Below are 18,786 nucleotides of genomic sequence, written 5' to 3' on the forward strand. Positions count from 1 at the left end.
GGCACACTCGGGGATCTCTAGGGGAGGCCCACCTGGGGTAGGCCCACCTGGGAGAGGACCCCCTGGGAGAGGCCCACCCACGAGAGGCCCACGTGGGAGAGTGGAATTCCACCCGGGAGAGGCCCACCTGGGAGAGGACCCCCTGGGAGAGGACCGCCTGGGAGAGGCCCACCTGGGAGAGTGGAATTCCACCCGGGAGAGGCCACCATACCTACATGGGATCAAATAAGCTGCCTGGACATAGTTTTGAAACCTGAACGTCGTATGTTTCTCAGGGTCCTAGAGCCCCACCCCGTCTTGAAGTTGGCAGCCTCAGATCCCTGCTAAATGACCATATTCCTTCCCAAAGACAGTTCTCAGATGGGCCTTTGTTGGTAAAGACACTCCACACATGGGTACAGCCTCGATAAAATATTTATCCCCTCAGAGAAAGTATATCCAAACATAATGTAGTAAGAGATTTCCCAAATCCAAGGGCATTAAATATTAAAACTCAGTTTTCTAGTTACACATTAGCCTTAAATATCAAGAGTGCAACACAAAATTATCACAGAACGCAGGAAAAGGAGATGAGAAAGGCCGCAGATGGGCAGCCAGGTGGGCCGGGGCACAGGGCAGGGTTGGAAAGGGTCCCCAGCCCAGGAGCTTCTGTGTCCGTGGAGTGGGGGGCACCACCCTCCTGGCCCGTGGATGTGTTCAGCAACCCGGAAATGCTCGGGACCCATAGTCCAGGCATTCTTATGGAGGCTCCATCACAGACATGAAGGATGATGGTGGATGATCCCTGGAGGAGGGTGGGTGCAGGGTTGAGAGCTGCAGGTGCTAATCCTGGCTGGTCTCTCTGGTGACCGGCCCCCCTCCAGGAGCCACCAAGCCTCACCTCATTTGAACGGAAGAATCTGCTGCCATCACCCAGGAAATTCGAGGGCTTTTGGAGCCCTGTGCGGGGTCTCGGGAGCAGAGACCAGATCTATTCATTTCTCATTTCGTCACCCCATCTTGCCAGGTAGAGACGGTGTCTGTGTCTGGGCTCCCAGGCTGGACCCCAGAGGCCCGCTGTATATGCGCCCGCTGGCGTTGCCATCACGGGGCACTCTCATGGGCGGCTTAAACAGCGGGAAAGGAGGCGGGAAGGCCGAGATCAAGGTGCGGCCGGAGTTGGTTCCTTGGAGGGCACCCCGCGTGGCCGTATGTGGTTGTCTTCTTGTCTGTGTCTCGGTGTCCAAATGTGCCCATCTTATACGGACACCAGCCATGGGGTTTAGGGCCCACCCTGGGACCTCCTGTTAAACAGATCACCTCTGTGAAGACCCTGTCTCCAAATAAGGCCACATTCTGAGGCCGTGGGACTAGGACTCCAGCATAAGAGTTTCAGGGGGACACAGTTCAATCCATGACACTTGCTTAACCAGAAGGTGGTGAGAATTCTGAACATTTGTAATTTCATCAGGTGAAAGCCAGGAAGATGGGTGAATTGTTGTTTAAAACATCTCAGAATATATACATGAGCAGAATGAGCAGAACAGAAGTTAAAGATAGAGCTTCTTCCAGCGCAGGTGAGGCCAGTAATCAAATCCCACTGGTGTGTATGTCCGTAAAAGAGAACTTGGTTGAAATCGACCTGGCATCCCAGCTCCTGGGGACAGGCAAGCAGAAGCCGGGGGCAGGAGGGACGTGGTGATGTGCGGGGTCCTGGCTCTCCCCGGCTCCGCTCAGAAGAGCAAGGTGCCGCCCCCCACTAGGGGAGCTGGAGAAGGGGTTAGGTGGAGTTGGGGAGGCACGGAGGGTCCCTGGTAGCGGGGTGCTGGCAAACAGGCTCTCCAGGGAAAAGCGAAAATGAAGCCCCTGGTTGGAAGCATTTGCACATCCTCCCACCACCGCTGTTTAGACTGCCCCAGGGGCAGCACCAGCTCACAAAGCTGCACATCTCACAAATGGCCAGGTGGAGCCCAGCTCTGGCTTGGTGACCCCTCCAGAAAGGCAGGGTCCTGGGGACCCCAAAGTCGGCTGGAAGCCGACCTGCACCGCTGTCCCAGGGGCCTGCCTGGCTGGTGTCTGGCCCGGCAGTGCTTTGTGGCATCAGCTCCACTTTGGGGCCAGTCGGTGCCAGCACGGCTACTTTACCTACGGCTTGAGAATCCAAGTGTGGAGTCTGGGAAAGGGGGCTGAGCTGGAATCCCCACGTGTGAGGGCTGACTGAGACTGGGCCCGCAGGAGAATGTTGGCCCAGGGAACCAGGAAGAACTGATCCTAGAGTCGGGAGAGGCCCCAGGCCACCTTTGTGTGTTGGGCCACGCAGTGGTGAAGGCCACGGGGTGGCCACCCAGCTACGGTTGGTGGAACCCCAGAGCCCACTAGGGGAGGGTGTGGTGAGTGCATGTGTGTGACTGTGAGAGTGTCAGCAGGAGGGGGTGGGTGTGTGTGAACTGTGTGGCTGCGTTAGGGTAAGTGTGTGCCATGTGTACACAAGAGTGCGTGTGTATAGTGTGTGACATGTAAGCATGATCATGTACGTGACCGTGTGTCTGAGTGTGCATGTGTATGCACGTGTGGCCCTCCCCTGTGGAGGCACAGGGGAGCAGGTCTCTAATCCACAGACATCACCAACGACCTGTGCAGGGCCAGGCTCTGGGGATCAGCAGAGAACAAAAGGGGCAGAAAGCACTGCCCCTGGGGACAAAGACCACACTGTGGGGTCCGGCAGCCGGGAGGGGGGCCTGATGTTTTCTGGGAAAGCAGCTTCACCCCCCAGGAAAGCAGGAGGATCAGAAGAGGGCTTCTCACCCCCACGGGCACCTTTCCCGGTGGGACAGCCCCTGAACATGGAGCGTATCAGCAACCTGGCAGCCGAGCTCCCGCGTCTCCAGGATGACGCCCGAGGGTGGTGTGCACATGCCCTGAAAAGACAGGGAGGAGAACATCCGCTGTCATCCCCAACAGCCCAGCACTCAGCACCCAGCACCCAGCACCCCAGCACTCAGCACCTCAGACCATCATCCCCAACAGCCCAGCACTCAGCACCCAGCACCCAGCACCCCAGCACTCAGCACCTCAGACCATCATCCCTAACAGCCCAGCACTCAGCACCCCAGGCTGTCATTCCCAACAGCCCTGCACCCAGCACTCAGGATCCCAGGATCCCAGCATCGCAGCATCCCAGCACTCCAGCATCCCAGCACCCCAGCATCCCAGCACCCCAGCACCCCAGCATCCCAGCATCCCAGCACCCCAGCACCTCAGCATCCCAGCACCCCAGCACCCCAGCACCCCAGCATCCCAGCACCCCAGCATCCCAGCACCCCAGCACCCCAGCATCCCAGCACCCCAGCACCCCAGCATCCCAGCATCTCAGCATCCCAGCACCCCAGCATCCCAGCATCTCAGCATCCCAGCACCGCAGCATCCCAGCCTCCATGTATCCCAGCACCCCAGCATCCCACTACCCCCAGTACCTCCAGCATCCCAGGATCCCAGGAACTCAGCATTGCTGCATCCCAGCACCTAACCTGGGGTCACACATTTTTATCTGATGAATCTGCAGCTCTTAATTAATGCTTCTACCTGCCTTCCCTCTGCCTTCTGTAGACACCGTGCACAGGTGATGTGTACGTGTATATTCTTTTTTGGTTCACAGAAATGGCAGTTGCATCATACCTGTTTAGCATCATGGCTTCCAGCTAACTACCCATCCATTCACTGGAAGATATTTTTGAAGCCTTGCTGTGTCATTAGAGCAGAGCCTCGTTCTGAAATCCTGGTCCAGCAGGCCCCGCTGCTGAGGCTGCTGCAGCTCACGGCACACTTGGACAGCGGCAGCACTCTCTTCTCTGAGGCCTCTCTCTTCAACGTTTTGTAAGACTGTATTTGCATGTTTATTTTTATGTAAATGCTGAAACATCTGGTCTAGTTTAAAGAATAAACACAAAACACAGCCAAAAGCACACTGTTGGCATTTTCTCCCGTACAAGTTGATTTAAAGAGAACTGCCGTAAGACCGTGTGTCTTCTGATCCAGCCGCAGTGGGCTTTCTCACTCGCTTGCCTTCGGTGTGCATCTGCTTGCTAATACTAAGAATTTGTGCCTCGATATTGATAAGGAAGGTGATTCTGTGATATTTTCAAACAAACAATGTGGAAGCTTGATCTTTCCTTCTGTGCTCCTGAACTGGTTCATAGCATTTTAATTACATGTTCCTTAAGGTTTGCGAGAACTTGTAAGGTGGACTTTTCTTTCTCATTTGGAGCAAGTGTGTATATGTATGTGTGTGTGGGGGTACGTTTGTGTATGCACATGCTGCATGTATGTGTATAGCGTGTGTGTATATGAATGTGTGAGCATGTATGTGTGCATATGTATATGTATGTTGTCTTCATGTGGGTGTTTATGTGTGCATGTGTAAATGTAAGTACATGCATGCATGTGTGTTGTTTGGTCATGTGTGTACATGTGTATGTGTGTGCCTGTGTGTCCGTGTGTGCACGTGTGTAAACATGTGTATGCATGAGTATTCATGTGGATGTGGATGCATATGTGTAGATGGAGATATGTGTATATGTGTGAGCATGTGTACCCATATGTAAGCACGTTCATGTGTGCATTTGTGTGGATATGGATATATATGTGTATACATGCACTGTGTGTATATCTATGTGCATGTATGTGCATGTGTATATGTGTACACGTGTGTGTGCATGTAACCACACATATGTATGTGTGTTTGAGTGTGCATGTGTACATACGTGTAAGCACATGCATATCTGTGTATATGTGCAGGTGTGTGAAGGGATCCAGATCACACTTTGTGGTGTAAGGATCATTTTGAGCTGATGGTGTTTGGGAATCCACAGTGCAGGAGGAGGCTTTCTCCACAGCGGCCTTATCTGCCTAAAAGCAGAGGCTTCCAGAAGGACTCAGCCATCACCGCCCAAGGACTCAGCCGTCACGGCCCAAGGACTCGGCCATCACGGCCCAAGGACTCGGCCATCACCGCCCAAGGACTCGGCCATTACAGCCCAAGGACTCAGCCATCACGGCCCCTTGAAAGGAGGCTTCTGGTACCAAGAGACAGAGCAACTCCAGTTGCTGGAGATGAGAAGTCAGCACTGGGATGAGGAATGGCACACACAGACCTTTCCCAAGCGGACCTTGCCCTCCGTTAGCTTCCTGTGTCTCTCTCGCTCGTTTCCCACCACATGCTGGCCCTCAGGGTCCTACCTCCTTCCCCTTGATAAGATGGTTTCTCAGCCCCAAATTCTAGCTGCTTCTTTGAGTCACTTTCTTCCTGAGTATGCATGTGAATCAACTTTACCCTTTGCTAATCCGTCTTTTGTTTTATTTGCAGGCCCCCAATAGAGAACCTGAGATGACAGAGGACAAGTTTTCCTCCAACATGAGCATGTGTGGGTGACTGTCGTAGCTCTTTAACACTTCTCTCATAGCTCTTTAATACTTCTCCTGTGGTAATTGGCTCCTCCAAAATCAGTTTGATAATATTTTCCTTAAAAAGCATTCATTTCATACAGATTTCAATATGCATAGTGTTGAACAAAGTAGTCTTATCGCAGTTGTTTTTCACTTACTCTGCATCTGGGCTATTTTCTGATGCTTATTTCTGATTTTATGTATTTCTTTTTGGTTGGGTTTGTTGATGGTTTCTGTATTTTATTGTTTTCCTTTTTTTTTAAAAGAACCAGCTTTGGTGCCTATTAATTGATCCTATCATTTCCTGCTTTTCAAATCATTAATTTCTTCTTTATTCCTTAGTAAGTTGTTGATGAAAATAATCAAACTCTGTAAAATATTTAAAGAGATTTATTCTGAACCAAATATGAGTGGCCAATGGCCCCATGACACAGCCTTCAGGAGTTCCTGAGAACATGTGTCTGTGGTTGTCAGGCCACATTTGGTTTTATATCTTTAAGAGAGACATGAGACATCCATCAACACATGTAAGACGTACATCGTCTCCGTCTGGAAATGGGGGACAACTGGAAGCGGGGGGCTTCCAGGTCATAGGTAGATTCAAGGATTTTCTAACTGGCAATTGGTTGAGTCAAGTTATTGTCTAAAGACTTAGAAAGAAATGTCCAGGTTAAGATAAGAGGTTGTGGAGACCAAGGTTTCATCACACAGATGAAGCTTCCAGGTAGCAGGCTTTAGAGAGAATAGATCATAAATGTTTCTTATCAGAGTTAAAGAGTCTGTTCTCTCAGTAATTCCAAAAGGGAGGAGGGATAATGAGACACCTCCAGCTCCCCCTTCCCATCATGGCCTGAACTAGGTTTTCAGGTTAACTTTGGAATGCCCTTGACTGAGAGGCAGGGTCCATTCAGATGATCAGGGCTTAGAATTTTATTTTTGGTTTACAAAGTCCTTCTGTCTGCCTCACTTAGCTATGTTTTGCAGTTCTTGAATTGGATGTTTAATTTACCTATTTTCATGTTTTCTTGTTAACTGATAAGCATGTGAGACTATGAATTTCTATCTGAGCACTCTTGGCAGTATCTAATAATTTCTGACATGTCTTGTAAAAGCACAATTCTCAAACTGTTAAAACTCTTTTTTATACAAATAGCTGCGCTATGTGACAAAGTTCTTTTTAACTCATGAATGAGGTAACGGACAGAATGACAGCATGACTTCACAGAGTATTTGAGGAATTGAAATTAAATGGGAGAGAGATTGTTGATGAGGAAAGCCAAAGTCTAAAATATTTAAAGAAGTTTCTTCTGAGCCAAATATGAGTGGCCATGGACCGGGGTACAGTTTCAAGAGCTCCTGAAAATGTGCACCCAAGGTGGTTGGGTTACAGTTCCATTTTACATATTTTAGGGAGACAGAACTTACAGGCAAATCAATACATATAAGGTGTACATTGGTTCAGCCTGGAAAGGTGAGACATCTTGAAGCCAGGCAGCGCAGGGGCATTCAGGTCTTAGGTGGATTCAAAGATTTTATGATTAGCAATTGGTTGAAAAAGTTAAGCTTTGCTTACAGTTGAAGTCAGCAGAAAGAAATGCTTAAGATCGGAGGTTGTGGAAGTCAAGGTAATTTTTGTTTCATACATGAAGTAGCTTCAGAGAGAGTAGATGATAAACGTCTCTTTCTGGACCTTGAAAGGTGCCATAAATCTCTTAGGTAAATCTCTCCCGGATCAGGAAAGGACCTAGTAAGGGAAGGCCACTCTCTATAGACACATTTTCCCCTACAAGAGTGCACTTTGCCCAGCCATTTCAAAACATGTCAAAGAAACATATTTGGGAGTAAAATACTGTGCTTTTCTTTAGGGTCTGCTATCTGCTGTCATGCAATGCTATGCCAGAGTCAGGTTGGAATTTGGTATCTAATTGCCACAAAAAGTCTATTTGTCAGTCTTATGATCTCTACTTTAGTATAAATGCTGGTCAGCTGTGCCTAAGCTCCAACAGGGAGGGGGAGCCCAGCCTCCCTTCCCATCAATAATCCAGTTTTTCAGGTTTCCTGGGGTCCCCTTGGCCCAGAGGGAGTCCAGTCAACTGGGGGGGGGGTCTTAGAATTTTATTTTGGGGTTATGAGATCATTAGATAAGTTAGGTCCAAACCTGGTTCCTGTCCTACAAAAAGCGTAGTCTCTAGGGTTATCTTCTCCAAAAAAATGTCCGCACTATCACCTTTCTGTAAGACGCCCTCCAGTTTCATGGGGCTGCAGTACGGCAGCCTCGGGGGCCGTAAGCGGGAAGGCAGTGAGGCCGCATTTTCCGAGGGAGGGGAGAGTGCTCTGCTGTGATACTAAAATCACTCACCACTAATTTTCCTCAATTTCAAACTTTGGAGATATTTTCTTGAACGTGGATTTTCTTCTTCATTGTTTTCTAGATATTCTGTAAAGAGAACTTTATTTTCTTTTGGCTTAATAGTTACGTTAGAGAGTTAAAAAATGTTCAGATGGTGAGGTTTTCCGCTTCACGGTATTGACTTCAACTGGCAGTGGTACTGCGCTGGGATTGGTGAACGTCGCCTGGCGGTGTGTATGCTTTGGAATTCATGGTTTCCTCTGGGCCTCGATACGCCATCCATTTTTGTGATTGTTCCATGGGCACTTGAAAGGCCTTCGATGAATATTGGTTAGAACTGTGTTACTGACGACACTCTTCAGGCCTCTGAAGTGTCTGTCTGGCTCTCCCCGCACACCCTTTGGCTCTGTCGCTCTCAGCAGATGCCAATTCCATCCCATTCGGAGCACAGGGGTTTGCTGGGGCTTCTCTGTGGCTCATATCCTTTGCTACCACCAAGTGCCCATCTGTCTTGGTCAGCGCTTGTTTCCTTGAAGCCAGCCCTGGCGAGGAAGATCACAAACCTGCCTTTTCCCTGCTCCTTCACTGCTTCCTTTATTTTGGTATAATTTACATGCAGCAAAACGAACAGGTGGTAAGTGCTGCGTTTCCATGAGTTTTGGAAGTGTGTGCACGTGGTCACCCACACCCCTCAGGACGGAAACCACCCTGTCACCCCACAGAGGCCCATGTGCCCCTCCCAGTTGGCCCTACCCTGCCCTGGGGCACCTGTGCTCTGACTTCAGCCACCACAGACCAGAGTTGCCTGTTGTAGAACCTCCTATAACGCAGAGCACAGGGTTTGCTGGAGTGTGTGCTCAACGTGGCAAGTGCAATTCTGCCCGAATCACGGAATTCAGACGGGACTAATGCAGCTCCTCCAGTCTCAGCGGCCATGACCCTGGAGCATGAGGACTCCAAACCCCACTCTTCTCCACTCTTGGAGGGAAACACCTTGTGCAGCCCAGTGTGCAGACCTTTCCAGGAACACCCCTTCCCAGGGCTGGCACCCCCTGAGAAGTGAGTGGCAGCATGGTTTTGCTTCAGTCAAAGGAAAAAGTCTCTAAGTGTGGAGGTTAGACACCACTCAGAGGGGGCTGGATATTTTATTTGGAATGGAAGCTTTTGCCAATGTCCTGAAATCCCAAAAATAGGGATCACTCACTCTGTTCTTTCTCCTTCCTCCCAGCTGAGGTGTGCAGAGAGAGAGGGCGGCATGCAGGAAGGGGTGCAGGTGCAGGTACTGCAGGGTGTGGCAGGGCAGGAAAAGCCTGCCCTCTGAAATGCAGGCCCTGGAAAGCCAGAAAATCCCGGAGTCCCATGGAGGAAGGATGCATCCTCTTGAGATGGCTGTGGATGCCCTGCTGGGGAAGTGAGATCCACGGACCTCTCTTCAGCTCTGGTCTCACCCGGAGCTCTCCCAGTTTATCCACAGTCACTGGGCCATCCACAAGTCCACCCTGCCCATCTTAATTTTCCTTAAAAGCTGCATTGCCTCCTAACTTCAAATCATTAGCATAGAGTTGTGCAAAACATTATCCGAGGATCTGAGCATCAAGCACTTTAATTCTGTCTGTGGTCAGTCTCACGTTCCCAGTCCTAATTTTGTGCATTGACATTTTCTTTGATTTGTTTTTCTTGCTTTAATTATCAGGTGGTTTAGCAGTTTCGTTGTGGTCATTTTTTTTCTTTTTTTCTTTTTAAACAGCTCTGAGACAATAGTGAACCAGCAGGCATGGTAGGTTCCACTCCAAACCCCAGACGCCTGGGGACACTGGTCAGAGCAGGGAATGGCCGTGTGGGCAGTGGAGGAGGTGGGCTGTATGGGAGAACTCATTTCTTCTTCCCTCCCCTTGTCTCTCTGGCTGGTCACTGCTAACACTGTTGATGAAAAGAGTCAAACTCTGTAAAATAATTGAAGAGATTTATTCTGAGCCAAATACGAATGACCATGGCCCGTGACACAGCCCCAGGAGACCCTGAGGGCATGCGCCCAGGGTGGCCGGGGCACAGCCTGGTTTTATACACTCAAGGGAGATGCATCTCAGTACACTAAGATGTGTTGGTTCAGTCTGGAAAGGTGGGTCAATGAGAAGGGGGAGGGGGCTTCCAGGTCGTAGGCAGATTCAAAGATTTTCTGATTGGCAATTGGTTGAAACAGTTATTATCAATAGAAAGGAACATCTGGGTTAAGATAAGGAGTTGTGAAGACTAAGGTTTTATCACACAAATGAGGCCTTCAGGTTGCAGGCTTCAGAGAAAATAGACTGTAAATGTTTCTTATCAGAGTTAAAGAGTCTGTTCTATCAGTAGTTCCAAAAGGGAGGAGGGATAATGAGGCACGTCCAGCTCCCTGCTCCCATCACAGCCTGAACTAAGTTTTCAGGTTAACTTTGGCCCCTGGCTAAAAGGAGGGGTCTGTTCAGATGGTCGAGGGGCTTAGAATTTTATTTTTGATTTACAATAAGACAACAAAAGTAGACATTTAAAACACAACTGGAAACTAACAGCCCTACTCGCTGAATAAAAGGCCTGTGTCTTAAACAACTTTTAGGTTCAAGAACAAACCAAAACTTAAATAAATTAAATAGAATATCTCAAAAATAGCAAGAAGGAAAGCTGTTACATATCACTGCCAAAGGCAGTGCTCAGAGAAAAAGTACTTATGATTATAACCCAGACATAGTATTTAACCATCCAACTCAGGTTTTATTAAAAAAAAATGACATTGCTCTAAGAAAAGTACAAGGAAGGGATTAAAAAGATAAAAATAGAAGTTAATTAGAAAACAGAAGAACCAAAGCAACAATAAGTAAACCCAGCACCTGATCAGCCTGTTGGTAATTAAGAAAAATGGAGAAAATACAGATCACAAAATAATAAATGGAAAAGGAGACATCACACACATTTACAGTGAAGAATCCTATGGCAGCACTCTGCTGCTATGGATTTTATCTTTTCTAAGAAAATGTAGGTATGAAAACTCCCCCAAAAGAGAGAAAATCTCTCAATGGACCAATGACTGTAGAAGAGACAGAGAAAACTGTTAAGAACTACCCAGCCCTGCCCAGAAAATCAGGCCAGACAATTTCACAGGGAAAATGTGCATCATCTTTATGGAGATGGTCACTCTGTTGCTTTTTAAAAGATTCTGGAGCATAGGAGAAGAAGGAGAGCTTCAAAACTAATAATGTTGACATTCAATTTTGATGAAGGTAGCACAAAAGTGAAAGCTACAAGCCAATCTTGCCTGTGAATGTCAATGTAAAAATCTTAAATAGGATCTTAGCCAGCAGAATCGGCAGTGGATCAGAAAGAATGACCCATTGGGACCAGCCAACGATTTAACACTACGACATTGATGACTCTAATTCCTCCTGTTGCCGGCTGTAAAAGAAAAAATGTGATTACTTCCATAGATGTCTAAAATGCACTTGATAAAATCCAGCGTCCATTCTTGTGTAAAAACCCTAAATAAATTAGGAATGAACGGGCATGTACAACATCCCACTTAACGGGAAATATTATAGCCATTTTCACTGTCAGAAACAAGGCAAGGATGTTCGACATGACCTTGACGAAATTTGATCAAAGACAGGAATCAGAGGCACAAATCTGAGAAAGGCAGAGGTGAAGGCACTGGCATGTCAGGGTGGTCAGGTTGTGCACTGCACACCCAGGACTTGATCCCTGACCAGAGGGCGCCCTCAGAGCAGGTGCATAACACAGGGTGACAAGCCACAGACTCCCTAGAAAGTAGTGACCAGTTAGAAGAAAAATGAGAAAATAATCCCACTTACAACAACCGCAGCAGCACAGATAAAATGCCTAGGAACTACAAGATATTCCCAAAGAAAACCATAAATGTTACTGGCGACTGGAAGAGAAGACTGGAAAAAAGAAGGAAGGACTGCCGCATTCTTGGGTAGAAAGACTCAGTATTACAAAGATATTAATTATTCCTAAGTGACTCGGTACATTTAGTGTGATTCCGTACCAATGCCAACTTATGTACGAGTGTGTGTGCGTGTCCGTGTGTGTGTGTACTCATGTGCGAAGAACTGGGCAAGTTCATTCTCAGTTTTATTTAGAAAACCAAATATGCATGGATTCAAAAAAATTCTGTGGCAGAAGCAAGGATGGACTAGTCCCACCGGATAACAGACATTTCATCGAGGTAGGAAGTTAGCACTGTTCGAGAGCCATGAACCGGTCAGTGGAGCCGCTGCAGTCTCCAGACCACGGTGGAGCCACCCAGAAATGCAGTGGCCAGAAAGGTGCCCTGCTCACTGCAGAGGGGGTCCCGCAGCATGTGACAGCGGGGCTAGGAACGAGCCAACTTGGGCCTCACACGCTCGCACCAAATGCATCTGGAAAAATCAAGTTAAATTAAAAAATAAATAAATCCAAAGCATTTCAGAAGAGGAGAACTGTAAACATCCTTGGCTTGAGGAATGACTATGACTCAAAACCTAGAGAGCATGAAAGATTGACAGATACAACTAAAACTGCCTTTGAAAATCATAACGAAGGAAATGATGACAGTTAAAGGTATGGGACCTAACCGACTCCATCTTGCTTCTAACCTCCAAACTGTCCGCGTCCATTCCGGGGTGTAGGCTGAACTAGCTTTGGGAAGGAATTTAGTTTATAGTTTAAATAATAGCCCTTCCCAAAAGCTAAACTGCTCTTGTAAAATGAATGAAAGGCCACCAGCTACCAAGTTAGAATGAGACAGGCTGGAATTCTAAATATTACCAGCCATGATTCTGGAGGTCATATGACTTGCAACTTCCCCACTTACTCTTGAGGATATCATCACTATTGTGAACCTAAGCTCAGCCTGCTGAGATGTCTTTTCAGGTTTTTGATTTCTGACAACTGGATGGCCCCACCTGAAACTGCCAACTAGTTCTGTGACCCTCACCCAGGAACTGATTCAGCAGAAGAGGACAGCTTCAACTCCCTGTGATTTCATCCCAAGCCAACCGGTCAGCACCAGATTCACTGGCCCCTGCCCATCAAATTATCCTTAAAGACTCTGGTCCCCTACACACCATGGAATACTATGCAGCCATAAAAAATGATGAGTTCATGTCCTTTGTAGGGACATGGATGAAGCTAGAAACCACCATTCTCAGCAAACTATCGCAAGGACAAAAAACCAAACACCACATGTTCTCACTCATAGGTGGGAATTGAACAATGAGAACACTTGGACACAGGAAGGGGAACATCACACACCGGGGCCTGTTGTGGGGAGGGAGGAGGGATGGCATTAGGAGATACACCTAATGTAAATGACGAGTTAATGGGTGCAGCACACCAACATGGCACGTGTATACGTATGTAACAAACCTGCACGTCGTGCACATGTACCCTAGAACTTAAAGTATAATAAAAATATATATATATTTTAAAAAAAGACTCTGGTCCTCGAGTTTTCAGGGAACTGATTTGAGTAATAATAAAACTCCAGTCTCCCGCACAGCCAGCTCTGCCTGAATTACTCTTTCTCTATTGCAATTCCCCTGTCTTGATATCAGCTCTGTCTAGACATCGGGCAAGGTGAACCCACAGGGTGGTCACACAGCTACATAAAAACCCTAAATGGTCAAACCTCTCTGCAAACAAGTAAAAAGGCAAACGTGTTGCTGAAGAAGCATTGGCAGCAGGCAGTGTTTCCTGCAGATAAATGGCCAATTCCCTTATCGACCCCCTTATTGATCTCCCCCCAGGATCCTCCGAGGCCTCCTTTAGATCAGGCCTCAGCCTCGGGCCCTGTCCTCAGCTGCCCCCCTTGGGGTGAGCCGCTCCTGCTTTGCCTGCCTGGCCCTGATGGCGGTTCCTGTCCGTCATGCCAGGCTGCGCTGGCAGTGGCCGGTGTATCGGTCTGGGTGATCAGAGGTCTTGCTGGGAAGTGCTATGTGGCTGAGCGCTCTAATCTCAGCCCCTGCACCTCAGTGCAGCTGAGCACAGAGCCGATGGCTCCTGGGGCTGTCCAGATCCCTGTCAGTCCCTCAGGGTGGGCCTGCACCTGCAGCACTAACAGCTGTCTCCCGGCCCTGCTGAGAGCCATGTGGAATCGGTCTGTGGTTAAGCGACATCCACTACAGTGAAAATATAAAAAGGAGCCAGGCCACCCTGTGCTCACCAACAGGCCTGTGAAAGCCCCTCTGCCACATCTTACATCAAATATCCCATCTCTGAAGGCACTGGGTCTCATCCCATCTCTGAAGGCGCTGGGTCTCACCTGAGGACCGAGGGAGGATCCCCTCCCTGAAGGCGCTGTGGCCTCATCTGAGGACCGAGGGAGGATCCCGTCTCTGAAGGCGCTGGGTCTCATGTGAGGACCGAGGGAGGATCCCGTCTCTGAAGGCGCTGGGTCTCATGTGAGGACCGAGGGAGGATCCCGTCTCTGAAGACGCTGGGTCTCATGTGAGGACCGAGGGAGGATCCCATCTCTGAAGGCGCTGGGTCTCATGTGAGGACCGAGGGAGGACCCCGTCTCTGAAGACACTGGGTCTCATATGAGGACCGAGGGAGGACCCCATCTCTGAAGGTGCTGGGTCTCATCTGAAGACCGAGGGAGGATCCCGTCTCTGAAGGCGCGGTGGCCTCATCTGAGGACTGAGGGAGGACACCCTAGGGCCCTCGCCCCTCCTTCCCCCACCACTCTGAAGTGGGGGTCCCTCTCTGCCGTGCCAGGAGGCCAGCCCTCCTCAAGCTTCCACAAACAGGGCAGAGCTCCGCATGCAGTGTGCTGGGGGCAGGTGGACTCCTGCGTCCCAAGCTCAGGCCCCCGGGGGTCACTGCGGGCTGGTGGCAGGTCCAGTGGGCTCAGCTCCCATTGGGTCCCTTCCTTCCTGGATGAACGTAGACCCCTTACCTGACCACCGAGGCTGGATCTCTCCGTCCACAAATCAGAGACCCCACCCACGTCGAGGGTCCTGCCTGTGTCTGCGGGCTGCAGCAGGGAGTCCCGCACCCATAGGGACAGCTACAAAGCTGGGGAGGGATCTGCTGGGGATGCCCACAGGACCTGGGGTGTGGGGCAGGCAGGACGCGACACCTGGCGGGACTTTAGGACAAGTTGGTGCCCAGACCTGTGGGTTGACAGCGAGGCCCGGAGCACGGAGGCCGCCTGTGTGGCTCACATCAGAGCTTTAAACATTCAGTTTGACAGGGTGTCGGGGCGACGGCCCTTCCTTGTGCTCAGGAAGAGTCGGGCAGGTCTGCTCCTGCAGGGCACCGGTGGTGCTATTTTAGGCATCCTGCTCTGAAGGGCCTCTCTGCGCCCCGTGTGCTCACAGTCTAGGTATTGAACAGGCAGGCCCTAACCTCCTCTGAGCACCAGGACACAGCGGGCGGCTGTTTAAATGCAAGATCAGTCAGCTGTGGCAGGAGGCAGTGATTTGAGAGAAAATGTCACAACTCTACCAGCGAAGTTGGAAACTAAATCAGGACGTCACAGTGACCTCCCTGGCTTGCACACAGCCAGGTGACAGGCTGTGCGGAGCCGTGGGGCCCTCCCCCTGGGATACCTGCTGACACCAGGCTGGGCAGGGCCCTTCGGAAGGCGAGTGGGAGGACCCAGGAGCTCCTGCTCCTGAGCCCAGGGTCACCTTTAGGGAGCACTTTGGGGGGTCACTTGTGCACCTTCCGGAAGGAGGCAGCGAGACTGGGGAGCAGCAGGAGGAAGCCGTGGCCAAGGTCCCTGCAGAGCCAGCTGCTCTGAGCCTTGCCCAGGGCATGGCTGAAACGCAGCCCCAGGCTCCACGCCAGTTCTCCAGGCACTGGCCCGAGGTCTCCTCCTCTTGAAGAGCTGCTCAGGTTAATTTCCCACGGCAGCGGGATTCCAGCGTCCTCCCTCCCTCAGTCCTTGTGGCGCCATCCCCTGCCTGGCCCTGGACCCCCGTCCTCTGACGGGTTCCTCTTCCCCTCGTGCCTTTACTTACTTGACAGATGTTCACACCCCCACATGCTGAGCTCAGCGTCTCCTGGTCACGGGTCCCTGGAGCCTGTGGGCCAGCACAGGGGGCCCGCCTGCATGTAGAACCTTCTCTGAACAGTCATCAGCTCCGGGCATGGAGAGGGCCCAGGGGTCTGTCTGACCTGAATCTCCCAGGTGGGAGCTGGTCTTTGAGGCACACGGCAGCCTCTGCGCCACGTTTCGGGAGTCAGGAGGTGCAGAATAGCTCTGCAGGGGGAGGCAGGGGGTGACGCGGCTACTCCTGGAGCACCGGCCTCGCCAACTCTGGTGGAGACCCCCAGGCTGTCGAGGGCCACAGCGATGCCCTCCTCTCCCTTTGCTCCTCCCCACCCAATCCCCCCTGCAGGGCATCCTGGCCTCCTGCACAGACCGACAGGTGGGCGCTGGAGGCAACATGCCTGGACCAGGACTCCTGGGCCTCACCTGCCCAGTGTGCCTGCAGTACCATCTCCGCTCACCACCTGGCTGGGTGCATCTCTCCTGGGGGCCACCACACTCCAGGGATGCCGGTCTCCCTTCCCAGCTGGTATTTCAATCAGGGTCTGGAAAGGGGTGGCCTCCACTCCTCCTGTCCCAGGGGAGACTTGGGCTGGCCAGGTGAGGGTGGGATTCTGACCAAGGTGACCTCTCCTTCCCAGAGGGACAGAGGCTGTCCTGGGTGGGTAACCGCCATTTGGTCTAGACCCTCCTGATCCCTCAGACCAGGAGAGGCAGGGCATTTCTGATGTTGCTGCTTGAAAGGCAACCCAAACTGGAGCCTCTCCTCTGACACGTCCTGCTGTCTGAATAAGCCGAGGAGGCGCCGCCACCTTGGTGTCAGTGCACGCTGAGGCCAAGGGCTCTCCTCTCGGACACTCATCGCCGGCCCCTGGGAGTCAGGGTGGACCCACCCCAGGCACAGACATGCCGGCACCTTCCGGGCTTCATTGCCCCAGGGATGATCTTTTGTCCTTATCCTGCCTGGGCTCCTCCTGGCGGTTCACACAAGGGTGGGTGTGATGTCACCTGGGCCGACCTGCCCCCGACTCAGCACCGAGGCTCCTGTGTGCCTCAAACCCGGCTCCCGCCAGGAATTCGACTCAGACAGGTCCCTGGGCCCTCGCCATGCCCCAAACTGGCAGCCATACAGAGGACGCCCTGCATGCAGGTGGGGACCCGCAATCAGGCCCCCAGGGCAGGTGGGCACCTGGGTCGAGGCCACGGCTTTCTTGCCTGGACGGGGACTAAGGAGGCTCCTCTGCCCGTCCCCTGTCCAGGCCTCGCTGAGGCTCCCAGGCCGTCACCTTCTTTCTCCTGACATCCCCACCCCTCCAGTGCCCCCCAGACCCCCCCAGTCAACTCCCAGTTGGGCTCTTGTCTCAGGCCCGAGGCCAGGGCCAGCCTTGGCAAAGGCAAGATCTCTTCTGAGAACAGGTGCCGGCCTGGAGCCAACGGGTGGCCTTGGCGTCCGGTGGCCTCGGCCCCAGCATCCACATTGGACCCAAGGGGACGATCTCCCCACCACTGACGAGGGTGCCGTGAATGGGGTCGTGGACAGGGTGTGTGAGGGGCTCGGGGGAGGTGGTGCTGGTGCGTGGCTGCTGCAGCCCGGGGACACAGCCGTCCTCACGCTCGGCCAAGGGTCACTGGTCACAGACGGCGAGGCCTCGTCCCCAGATGCCACCTCCCACGTGGTTCAGCCAGAACGCGCTCCCACCTCAGCCCTCCCTGGTCACCGTGTGTGTCAGAGCCACCAGGGTGGTGCCATCCCGAGGGGCATTCCCTGGACAGGTGACAGCTCTTCCCAAACACTGCTGCCCTAGAGTGTGACAGAGGCCCCTGGTCTGGAGCCACACCACAGAGGGACACCCCCACGGCCCCTCACACTGAGCGCGCGCGGCTCAGGCAGGAGCCAGCCTCAGGCTGCAGGCCCTGTGGGCGGACGGCGGAGGGAGGCAGGGCTGGGAGACGTTTTTTGTATCTATGAGTTAACAACAAACCCAGCCGGAACCCCAGGCTCAGATCTGCTCAGAAGACGGAGGGGAAGCAGCAAATGCTGGCGTCTGACTTGGATCCAGGACTTTTATTTTTAAGCTTTAAAAATGTGAAGAAGAGGATGTCACCAGCTAACGACGTCAGCAGACGTCTTGGAAAATTTGGAAACGTGTTGACCGGGTTGGCTGTAATTTATTTCTAGAAGTGTAAGCAAGAATTTGGGGCTGAGGCTAAGAAAGGCAAAGCCAGAAACATCAAGATCGGCTCAATGTGACCCCTGCCGCATGCCTGCTCCCGGGACCCCTCACCTCACCCCCGCCGCATGCCTGCTCCCAGGACCCCTCACCCCCAACCCCTGCCACACACCTGCTCCCGGGGGCTCCCCACCCCTCACCCCCACCTCATGCCTGCTCCCCGGCACTTCTCACCTCCTCACCCCTACCACATGCTGGCTCCCCTGACCCCCCACCCCTCACCCCTGCTGCACACCTGCTCCCCCGATCCCCCACCCCTCACCCCTGTTGCACACCTGCTCCGGCGATCCCCCACCCCTCACCCCCGCTGCACTTGCAGCCCAGCCTTGGAGTGCAGGCCTCTCTCCTTCACTCTTCCGCCTTAGGACGCTGGCCGTGTATGAGTGTCAGTGCACGGATGAGCGAGTGTGAGTGTGAGCCTGACGGGCATGTGTGAGCATGAGTTCAGTGTGTGACAGCAAGTGTGTGTGTGCCTGCGTGAGTGTGCACAACAGTCGGCCTCTCCACGTGCATGTGCCAGGCAGGCAGGTCCAGCCCCCTCTGCTTCCTCCGCGTGAGGAGGGCTCACAGTCCCTGCACGGCCTGCACAGCCCGGGAGACCAGCGATAGGGCAGGGGCTCCGGGAGCTGCCAGCTTGGCTGGGAGGACAGAATCACGTTGCTGATGGACGTCTTCTGAGAGAGGACTGGGGCGCCATCATTCTAGTGAGGTTTGAGGTGGGAGTCGACTCCAGAGGCAGTACTTGGACTCCGGAC

At 52.0% G+C, this 18,786-nt stretch overlaps 1 long non-coding RNA gene across 1 annotated transcript; it reads right to left on the minus strand.

The window, feature by feature from the left end:
- Positions 1 to 396: 396 nt before the first annotated feature.
- LOC107966882 (uncharacterized) lies at positions 397 to 17,081 on the minus strand. The gene is made up of 3 exons (XR_001706941.4): positions 14,064 to 17,081; positions 3,453 to 12,180; positions 397 to 2,897 (listed from the first exon to the last, which is right to left on the minus strand). It is a non-coding gene; the product is annotated as an uncharacterized LOC107966882 (long non-coding RNA).
- Positions 17,082 to 18,786: the final 1,705 nt, after the last annotated feature.

Source organism: Pan troglodytes, chromosome 8, assembly GCF_028858775.2.
Source record: "Pan troglodytes isolate AG18354 chromosome 8, NHGRI_mPanTro3-v2.0_pri, whole genome shotgun sequence".
Classification (NCBI taxonomy): domain Eukaryota; kingdom Metazoa; phylum Chordata; class Mammalia; order Primates; family Hominidae; genus Pan; species Pan troglodytes.